This window comes from Melitaea cinxia, chromosome 5, assembly GCF_905220565.1.
Source record: "Melitaea cinxia chromosome 5, ilMelCinx1.1, whole genome shotgun sequence".
NCBI classification, from domain to species: domain Eukaryota; kingdom Metazoa; phylum Arthropoda; class Insecta; order Lepidoptera; family Nymphalidae; genus Melitaea; species Melitaea cinxia.
Window position 1 is genome coordinate 7,839,418 of NC_059398.1, and position 10,276 is coordinate 7,849,693.

Below are 10,276 nucleotides of genomic sequence, written 5' to 3' on the forward strand. Positions count from 1 at the left end.
GATTTGTAATTACCATAATATAGTCATTGTATACACCCCAATAGTATAAAAATATTTAATATTATGAAATGTTTACTCTCATGTCTTTTAGTGTGTATATAACGAGGCTATATAAATACAAATTTGTTTTACGTATTTAACAACTAATGTGCCTTCTGGATTTTGCTGCACTTGTATGGTGTTAACCATTTATTCAACAATATTATACAGAGTGTCCCAGAAGTCGACGTCAAGCCGGAATCGGGTAATAGGCTGTCATAATAATTGTCAGAAAAATATAAAAAAATCTAGGTCTTGTATTTTAAAAATTATAGATGTTCAAAAAAAGTAGAAAAAATCTACTCGATTTCGGCTTGACGTCGACTTCTGGGACAAAACTGTATATTTCACTAAAACTGCACCACCTGATTTCACCCCTGTATTTTCCGATCCTGCGTGAATTCCGGGATAAAAATTTGCTATGTATATAAAGTTTTATTAAAAATTTTCAAAAGAAATTTACACCGAAGAAGAAAATATAAACATGTACAAAAGGCGGTCTTATCGCTAAAAGATCGATTTCTTCCAGACAACCTCTAGCATGAAAAGGACATGACAAACGAATTAGATGGCATAGAGGTGTACATACATAATATATACATATAATAATTGTCATCCATCATGTCCTAAACTAACACACTGTAATAGTAATAAATGTTATGTGCAATAAAAAATGTTTTTTTCTTTGTTGCCATATATAGGGCAAGACTATGTATCTATACTCAATAGAATAACGTTGCTACAGTTTTTAAAAATAGTGTATTTTATTATAATTATTTTTTAAAGTAATTTTATGATATATTGCCTTTATTTTTTTAAATTTTTTGTTTGTTATAAAATTACTTAAATCTTAATAGTTTCGCAGTTATTGTCAAAAAAAACGAATTTCCTTTTTTTCATTTTTAACACGAAATGTCGTGCACAACAATTTTAATACTTATTTAAAATAAACTGCGAAATAACTGACAATGCCGACACGTTTGTATATATATATACATAAGAATGGCAACAGTGGCTTCTTATTCGTCGCTAGTGAGCAGCGCTCCAGGTTAGGCTAATTTTTAATACGAAATCTTTTGTTTCACGCGCCGGTCTGTGTCGATGTTTTTCTTTCGCACTCATTGAATATAGTGCTAGAAATCGTACTAAACTACGTTTCATAGTAGCGCAATCGCTGGCGCTCTACTCGTTACAATTTGACGTCAAAAGTACGCGTATGTATAAGTAATATAATATACTAATAATAATAATATAAATATAGAATATACCTAGAAAGAATAGAAATAATGTAATGTAAGGATAGTGTGTATTATAAAGAATAATACATTTAAGATTACCTATGTAATTTTCGTGGGATTGCACTTCACCAACGTTCTTCAGGATGAGCCGCCTCTGGAACGAGCTATGGCTCATATTTTTAGGATCTCTATTTAACACGTTTTTAAACTTGTTGACTACTTAGTGCAAAATACATCATTTTAATTTGGAAGTTCTCATTTCTCACGTTGCCATGACATTATGAATATTGCCAGGTGACTGATTTTACTAATGAAATAAAATAGTATAGTAGTAAAATCTAGTTTTAATTTTTCTGCCCCATGGGTGACGAGCATTACAGTAATGACCAATCAATTTTATTATTTTATAGTTGTTAGTTATTGTACTGCCCTCTCATACTGGGCATTTTTCAAACTGCACGAGTATTTTTTAATTTATCACAGCCGATTTTTGTGAACCTTAGAACTACCTCAGTATATTTCAGATAAACCACGTTGCGGACATTCACAGTAACATATTATATTATATTCCACAGACTTCATGTTTTGCCTCATAGAATGTTAATATTTATTAGTTGTGACGTCAATCCTTTGGAGGCAATTAATATTTTGCATATATATAATACTTGTTTTTTGGGGTACCACATAAAAATAATGAATACAACATTTTGCAAGTAATTTTTGTTATGTTTGTTATACGGTCATCAAAGAATTCAAGTTCTAAACAAATTGTGATCTGACATTACACGAACACACAAACAAATACACGAAAATAACTGCTAAAGCTATATCTCATCTGTCAAATAAGCTCCACTTTTTCAAAAAAGTCGTCACGTTTATCCGTAACTAGGCGATAAGAGCGAAATGCATTTTTGTCATCAAAATTTCCTGACTGCTTATACATTTTTGTGCAACTCTTACTAACACTGCATTTGGTCCATAAGCGTGACAGTTTTTTTACGTAGCTTGAGACGCATTTTTCCTTTTTTAAAGTAAAACTAAAATGTACCGAATTTCTCTGTCGGAATTACCCATTTTGTGCGGACAGATAAACAAATAAAAAATGGCGCGAAACTATTTTTTACTTTTTAATATCATTTTAAAGTGTCACCTTTTTAATGGAATTAAAACCAGCCAGTTACTAACCATACAACTAAAATATATTATTGCATTTTTTTTTTACTAGAAAGTACAAAAATACTTTTTCTCCGACCTATTTTATTACTGGTCCACGTGATTGAAACCGGTTTTTTTCGTTATCAAGCAAACATGTTATTCTAATATCGCTTTAGCCTGTAATATCCCACTCGTTCTTATTCTTGTTCTTCAGCCTATCACAGTCCACTGCTGTACCGTGTGTACATCCATATGTATTAAGTAAAAGGCTGTATATTACAAACAGACACTCCAATTTTATTTATTTGTATAGATAATAAACCAATTTCCATCACATATTTGCTATGTCGTACTTGACAATTGACGTCATTTAAATAAATTTAAAAAATAATTTCAATAAACCGGGTTCTGACTGAATTTATAATATCGTTGAATTTAAATGATACGACATAGCTAATAAGTACTCTTATCTAGTTTAAATACGTCTTTTACTTAGTGCTTACAAAGATAATTAATATAGTCTTTATTATTTTTGCAGGTAGGGACTAATAATAATTTAAAAATCCGATAGAGTTATACAAAGTAAAGTTGAAAAACAAACTGCTTGTTTGTATTAAAATTAATTAAGATTCAATAATATAAAATATTGTAGATAATTGATATTCTTTAGCAAAAAAAAAATCTACTGTGTGGCTACGACATTAAAGAATATAGCCACTCCCTCTCTTCCCGTGGGTGTCGTAAGAGGCGACTAAGGGATAAAACAGTTTCACTACCACCTTGGAACTTAAAAAGCCGACCGATGGCGGATAACCATCCAACTGCTGGCTTTGAAATACACAGGCCGAGGACGGGCAGCAGTGTATTCGGTGCGACAAAGCCAGCCCTGCTGTCATCAACCCTCCTGCCCAGCGTGGTGACTATGGGCAAAACACATGAGTTCACTGGCTCGAACTTGTGGAGGCCTATGTCCAGTAGTGGACTGCGATAGGTTGATGTGATGATGGATTTTTTTTGTAATAACAAACTAACCTGGACGCCCACAAGAAATAGTGTCATTTGCTCAAATCATTCTAATACCTCTGAATTTCAAGTGTGGAACTGGCAAGATTAATAATGGAGAAATATACCGGCACAAGCATTTCTTTATTAATGAAAAAAAAAACCACAAAAATGTATTCGTCATATTTATAGAAAACTAATCCATTTTAAAAACCAGTAATAGATACAACTATCACTGGTTTTTAAAATGATATAAACTTTTAGTTTGATTTGACATGATAATTATTGTAGTACATAATAAATAAAGCCCATCTTTATAATAACACCTTACCTTTGTATCACTTTAAAAACCTAATTTCCCTAACCGAGTACTTGAGTTTATCGATAATACGTATCGACAGTTGTTACAACCACGGCTGTAAACAACTTGTCAGTGTAGTTGCGGCATGTCGTTATACTGTAATGACACACAATGTATCTATGTGTGTGTGAAAAATGTAAGTGTGTTTTTAAGTATGTGTGAGTTTCGTAGTGACAGACGATTATTTTTGGGTGGGAATTTGATAAAGTGTGAGTGTGTGTGATTTTCCCCCGCAAAAAATGACAGACAGTTTTGTATCGGTAAAAAACGCTATGGCTACTCCCCTTCGTGTTGCTCTTTGATGATAACAAAGGTTCTTTGAACGCATCAGTGACCTCTAAAGTAGATTAATTTAAGAACAGTTATTAATAAGCCGGTCATAAAATTGATTCATTATTAGAAACGATTAAAAGGTGTGATAATTCCCTGCCTGCAGTCACGTAGGCTTTTCGGCACAGAAAAGGCACGTGCCCTACGTTAATGCTTGAAGGTTATGTGTTTAATTAAGTTGACGTTATTCTAATATTATACAAAACAAATTAAAATGAATCACGTTTTCATCTTAAATAAAAATTTGTAAAATTGATTAACTTTATTTTAATTGCATATTGGACTAAATGTTTAGGTACTTATATAGAGATATTAATAATGCAGCTTTATATTATAGAAAAGCAAACGAGGAAATGATTGTGAATTTTAACCGTCGCGGCGCCTTCGTGAATATTAACAATTTCTAAAAAGTCAAAATATGTAAACAGAAAGACAAAAGAAAGTGGTTTGGAAAAACCTAAGTGACTAACTAATCTCATCTTACGATACGAGTTCGTTATTATTACCTTTAAGATGTTGTAACTCGAAAACTTGTTTTAAAAGGTGTGTATATATGTATATATAGTGTTAATTACATTTTCAGCTTGATCACGCATTATTGATTCAACTAAGTTCCTAACAGCAGGAGATCCGAACTAGAGACGATTTATTTTATCCATCTGTTTAGTAAATGAAAATTATTTTATATTTATTTTAGTACATCAGAAAAAAACGTGAAAGAGTTGGATGAAAAATTCCTGGCCAGGCAAAATATAGTAAATCCAAAATTAAAAAATTTATTTTTATTTAAAAATGCAACTATGTTATATTGTAAAGAAAAAATTTAGTACCTATACTGACACTCTGTAGCCTGTATAAAATGCAAACGTTGCGTTGGTTTGTTAATTATATTTTTTGGCATAACTACCTGATACTGGGTGGCAAGTATAAACAGGTATATTAATATATGTATTAAAATAAGCGCAATGACAACATGACATAGGGTTGTCTGCTAAAAATCTGGTTTGATTTTCGGTTAGCGAATATAATGTAGCTTGGCCAGGAATATTCCAGCCAAACCTTTCGCGATGTGTGTTTAACATACTAAAGAAGATATAAAATAATTTGTATCCATTAAACAGATGGGTGAAGATCATGTCTAGTCCGGGTGTTAGATCATAAAGATTCATTTTGCGGTTATGGATATGTCATATTTAATTATTATTGATATCGCTCTGGTGTAGTGATGCTTCTACCGCGTAGGCACTCAAAAACCTGCGATCGCGGGTTTGATCCCCGCTCGGTATGTACCTATGTTTGTATTTGTACAAACATATATATCCGGTCTGGTTACGTTTTTGTGGATCTCCCCATTGTGCAGTTGGTCCCAGTTGTTATCATAGACACCAATGTGAAATCGTTACTCACAGCAGGGAATATATGGGGGGTTAAGCTTCAACCCTTTTCGTACATGAAGAAAGAGGCTTATACTCAGCAGTGGGATGTTACAGGCGGAATCGAAATAATTGCTATGTGATTTTTTTATAATTAATTTTCCCATTAGAAGTTATAGAACTATTTATACAACTCAATTAATGAAAAGCGTACGTGACTAAATTTAACTGTGTTAACGGCTAATGGGATGGATCGGGAGTTTATTAATCGCTATTTAATTATGTTTTAATATGATTTAAAGCGATTTGTTAGTTTTTCCTCGTATGTTATACGACATCGCTGGAAGGGCACAGCGAAAAAAGGAATGTTGGGAGAGGATTGTCGACTTTGTATGGGACTTTTGGCCCAGAGTGGACACTCACTGAGAATAATGATTATATCAGATCAGAGTGCCGGAGCGAATTCCTCACGAGTCGGTTCTTAGCCGCAACGAGCAGTAGTAACGCGACTGTGATATTACTGCCTGTCCCGTTGCTCGGGGTGACGAGGAGGTCACCGACAGTTGGCACCCTATGATATTACATGGCCTATGTTAACTCCGGATAATGTAGTTTCTTTAGTTTGTTACACTTAGCGTTTCGATTACTCCGATGTTATCGAATATAACGTAGAAATAAAAATGTATGTACGCACATAACTTTTGAAGAACTACCTATACTAAATTGGACAATTATTTTTTCTTTCGTTCTCGTTCTTGCCAGTATTACAAACCTTTATTTATATTCACAAAAAAAATTGTAAAAATAGATTAACTAGCATCTCTCACGGGTAAATCTACGATAAATATTTATTTACATTTTTCGTACACGATATAATTTAGCGTGACTTATTGCCAAAAACCTGTCTTATCAAACAAACTTTCTATCGTCACGTATTTTTTTTAACAAGCGTACGGCTCACCCGATGTTCCCCCCCCCCCCCCGCCCCAGGAGCTCTGGTCACCTTAGTCACTAAGAGGAACATAGTACTGCTTGAAAACAGTATTATTTAGCTGTCAGGTTGAGGTACTACCCCAGTCGGGCTGCTCCATATTTTGAGCAGCAAATTCCTGTTGTGCCCTACCTCAGTTAAAGTTTTGGAGTAAAACTTTTTTACGCACGCTTGGCTCGAGGAGTAACCTAGTAAATGCGTGACGAGAGCGTTAGTGTGTGATCGGATGGAGCAAGAGAGAGAGGTGCGGGCGTACATTTTCTTTCCCTCTTTCTCTCATAGCCAGTTACGTTTCGTATATCTAAGACACAGTTGTTAAAAAAAACAGTGCAGGCCTATTGCTAAATAAGTTTATCTACAGTCGTGGCGTCTAAAGCACACTCGTTTTTTGATCTTACTGATATCTCCCGAGACTTACGCGTTCAAACAAACTTAAGCTTTATTATACAGGAATGGTCATCTAGGAGAAACAAAGACACCTGGGCACACAGTGCGGGCCTCTTAGACATTAAAGAACACGCTTATTTTAACTGTACGTGTTGTCTTGGTTTTTCCGACATAAGAATAACTTAATCGAATTACTTTTTCATTTAATTTCATTTATAATTTCAAATGTTTTTTTTTGTATCTTTTTTCTATAAAATTATACTAAGCGTTAAAAGTATCATATGAGGTTTATTATTATAATAATTGTTAGTTTACGAATGCAAAAAATTAATATGAGAATAAAAGCACCAAACTCAGGTAATGATTAAAAACCTCATTCTTTTTTTTAAATTCCACAGCAGTCTTAAATGTAAATGTACGAGTGTATTGGCAAAAGAGTTTATTACCATACTTCACAGATTAACAGTGAAGCTCTTTGTTTTTTTTTTGTTTTTTTTTAAATAATTAGATCGGCAAACAAGCTTACGGCTCCCCTGATGGTAAGCGATTACTGTAGCTTATAGAAGATCCCCTATCCTCAATTCCCCCCAGGAGCTCTGGTCACCTTACTCACCAACAGGAACATAACACTGCTTGAAAACAGTATTATTTAGCTGTGATCTTCTGTAAGGTCGAGGTATTAACTGCCCCTGTATTTTTGCTCCATATTTAAAGCGGGTAATTTCCTGCTGTTCGTGTGTTCGTGCTTCGTGTTTAATAACTATAATATATAGCTGTTAGAGCCTAATTTTATATAACCATTAATCAACTTCTGCACATTTAATGTATTGGTAAAGTCTTCAACAAGCAAAAAATCGCACCTTGGATTAACCTCATTGGTTACGATATTGCCTTTGCTCAATGTATGGATTTACCCTGGAATTTTTGAAATCCGTCATAAGACGGGTTATAAACAGTGATATATCACTAACACGTACTCTCAATAGAATCGCAAAATAAGGATGTGTGACGTAGTTGGATGCTGATTATGTATGTACATATGTGCGGTGTTTCCCCACGCCTATCTTTGAGAAGTTGTTATTATATTACTGATACTACATAGTCCGTTCAGTATGTCTGTCATGTCATGGAGATGACTATCTTTGAAATTGGAATTCGTATTATTCTATATATTACTGGTAGTAATAAACCGAAAAAAATAAGAAGTAAAAAATAAATCTAAATAAAAATCTGGATAAAAAATGGAATCAGTATATAAAATTTCCTTTTAGCCTTTTTTATCTAATTGGTGATATTTTAGCTACTAGGAATTGAGTATGGAACATCATATTATATTATATAAGAAAAAGATATATTAATAAACTAGAAAAAGAAGAAAAATATGTCTAATAGTTCAAAATCGGAATTAAGTGAAATCGCCTGTTTAAATATTTCCGGACAGTGTTCTGAGAACGATAAATTATACGGGAATAATAAGAAGCCTCCGTCTGAGCGTATACACTCAGTTTACTTATTATAAACGATACACTATAAATTTTGATGTCGCATTGTGAGTACCTACTGCCAGTGTAGGGTAAAGGACAATGCTCAGGACTTCGGGTCGAACTAAGAATGCAGACGTTCGGGGTAAACGGACTGTACCCCGTAGATACATTATTCAGAAGTTGTATCATTGACCCTTGTGTCTGACTTTGTTTAATGCTATCGAAGTTTTTTTTTCTTCAATTAAAACATATTTTTTGTGAACTCGAAGTACCTTCTGGAGGTATTACCATAAGTTTTAAGTATCATTAATGAATACGTATGCTGTTTGTAGTTTGTTTTTAGCTTATTTACTATGTAAAAGTTTAAAGTTATATAAAATGTATAGTTACGCTATACTCTGTGTTGTATAAAAATTACTAATAGACATTGTTTTATAAAAAAATCACTTGTTCATGTCCCGGTCGATATCGCATGTTCTTTTTAGGGTTCCGTACCTCAAAAGGAAAAAAACGGAACCCTTATAGGATCACTTTGATTTCCGTGTGTCTAAAACCCTTTTTCTCTGGAACCCGTGGAGGTATCAAGCTGAAATTCATTTCAAATACTGAGGTCTATTGTCCCTGTAGAGCTTTGAAAAAATCAAACTTCTAAGCCAACGCAATCAAAAGATACAGGGTACTTCCCGTGAACTCAGAATCTTGAAATTTAGTACGAAGCAACATCTTATAGCACTGATAAAGGAAAAATTGCGAATAGAATAAATTTTTAGTTACATTATATATAATTAAAATATTTTTAATAATTTTGGTCGTCGGAACCCTCAGTACACGAGTCCGACTCGCACTTAGCCGTTTTTTTTTCAATAAAGCTTTGATGTAAATTGATGTTCGAAACTGGAATCAGATTCAATTTTTCAAAGGATTAGGTACTTAAACGTTGAAAGGAAGTAACAAAGAGCAGCATTGCGCAATCATACATACGCACGTCATAATATGTTAAAAGCCCTTATTGATATTTCACTAAAGGCAAACTCAGTATTTATGATATACCTTTGCATAAATACTTAATACATTTAAATCTCATTTTTGTTACTTTACAAGCCATATTACGTCAAGACATAAAAACTTCATAACGATTTCAAAACCAAACAAAAAATGAACTTAATTTTAAGAAATACATTATTTATTATGTTGAATTTTTAAAATATGGATGTAAGAACTAATCTTACTTTTTTTACACTCCATTAAACTTCGATTTTTGCTATGTTATGAAGATAAATAATTGTGTTTGCTGGCAAACGAAAAAAAAAACCGACTTCAATTATATCGAAAAGTAATAAGTACAACGTAGGTAGACGAAAAAATCGCAATGAAATTTAAATGTGACCACATGATAATCCATTTTTGACACTTGTGGAACTTGTGGAGGCCTATGTCCAGCAGTGGACTGTATTAGGCTGAAGTGAGTGAAGTGAGATTGGTTATTATTCACATGGGGCATTCCACGCGAAGCGGACAACTAAAAAATGCTGATGTTTCCGATTGTAGTGATTTTCAAATATGTTATACCTATATTTGCCTTCAATCCATATTTGTAATAAGTTAATTTATATTGTTTAACTAGCCACCCGCCCCGGCTTCGCACGGGTGCAATGCTGATACTAAATATACTACAGAATGTCTTTATTTATAGTATGAAGCTAGCTTATAGCATGGTTATTAACATAATAACAACATTCAAATATGCGTCGCTAGATTACACGTTGTTACGGAATGCGTTGAAGAAATAAAGGTTCACTGCTCTTTCCCCGTAGGTGATAGCGTGATACTTTGTAGCCTATATGTTGACCCGACTTCTTAATAATATTCTTGCCTTTGAAGTAAATCCATGCAGTACTTTTTGAGTTTATCCCGGA

The 10,276-nt window shown here is 33.4% G+C and overlaps 1 non-coding gene across 1 annotated transcript; it reads right to left on the minus strand.

Moving 5' to 3' along the window:
* Positions 1-7,658: 7,658 nt before the first annotated feature.
* Positions 7,659-7,781, minus strand: LOC123654126. Its single transcript, XR_006743195.1, has one exon. It is a non-coding gene; the product is annotated as a U4 spliceosomal RNA (small nuclear RNA).
* Positions 7,782-10,276: the final 2,495 nt, after the last annotated feature.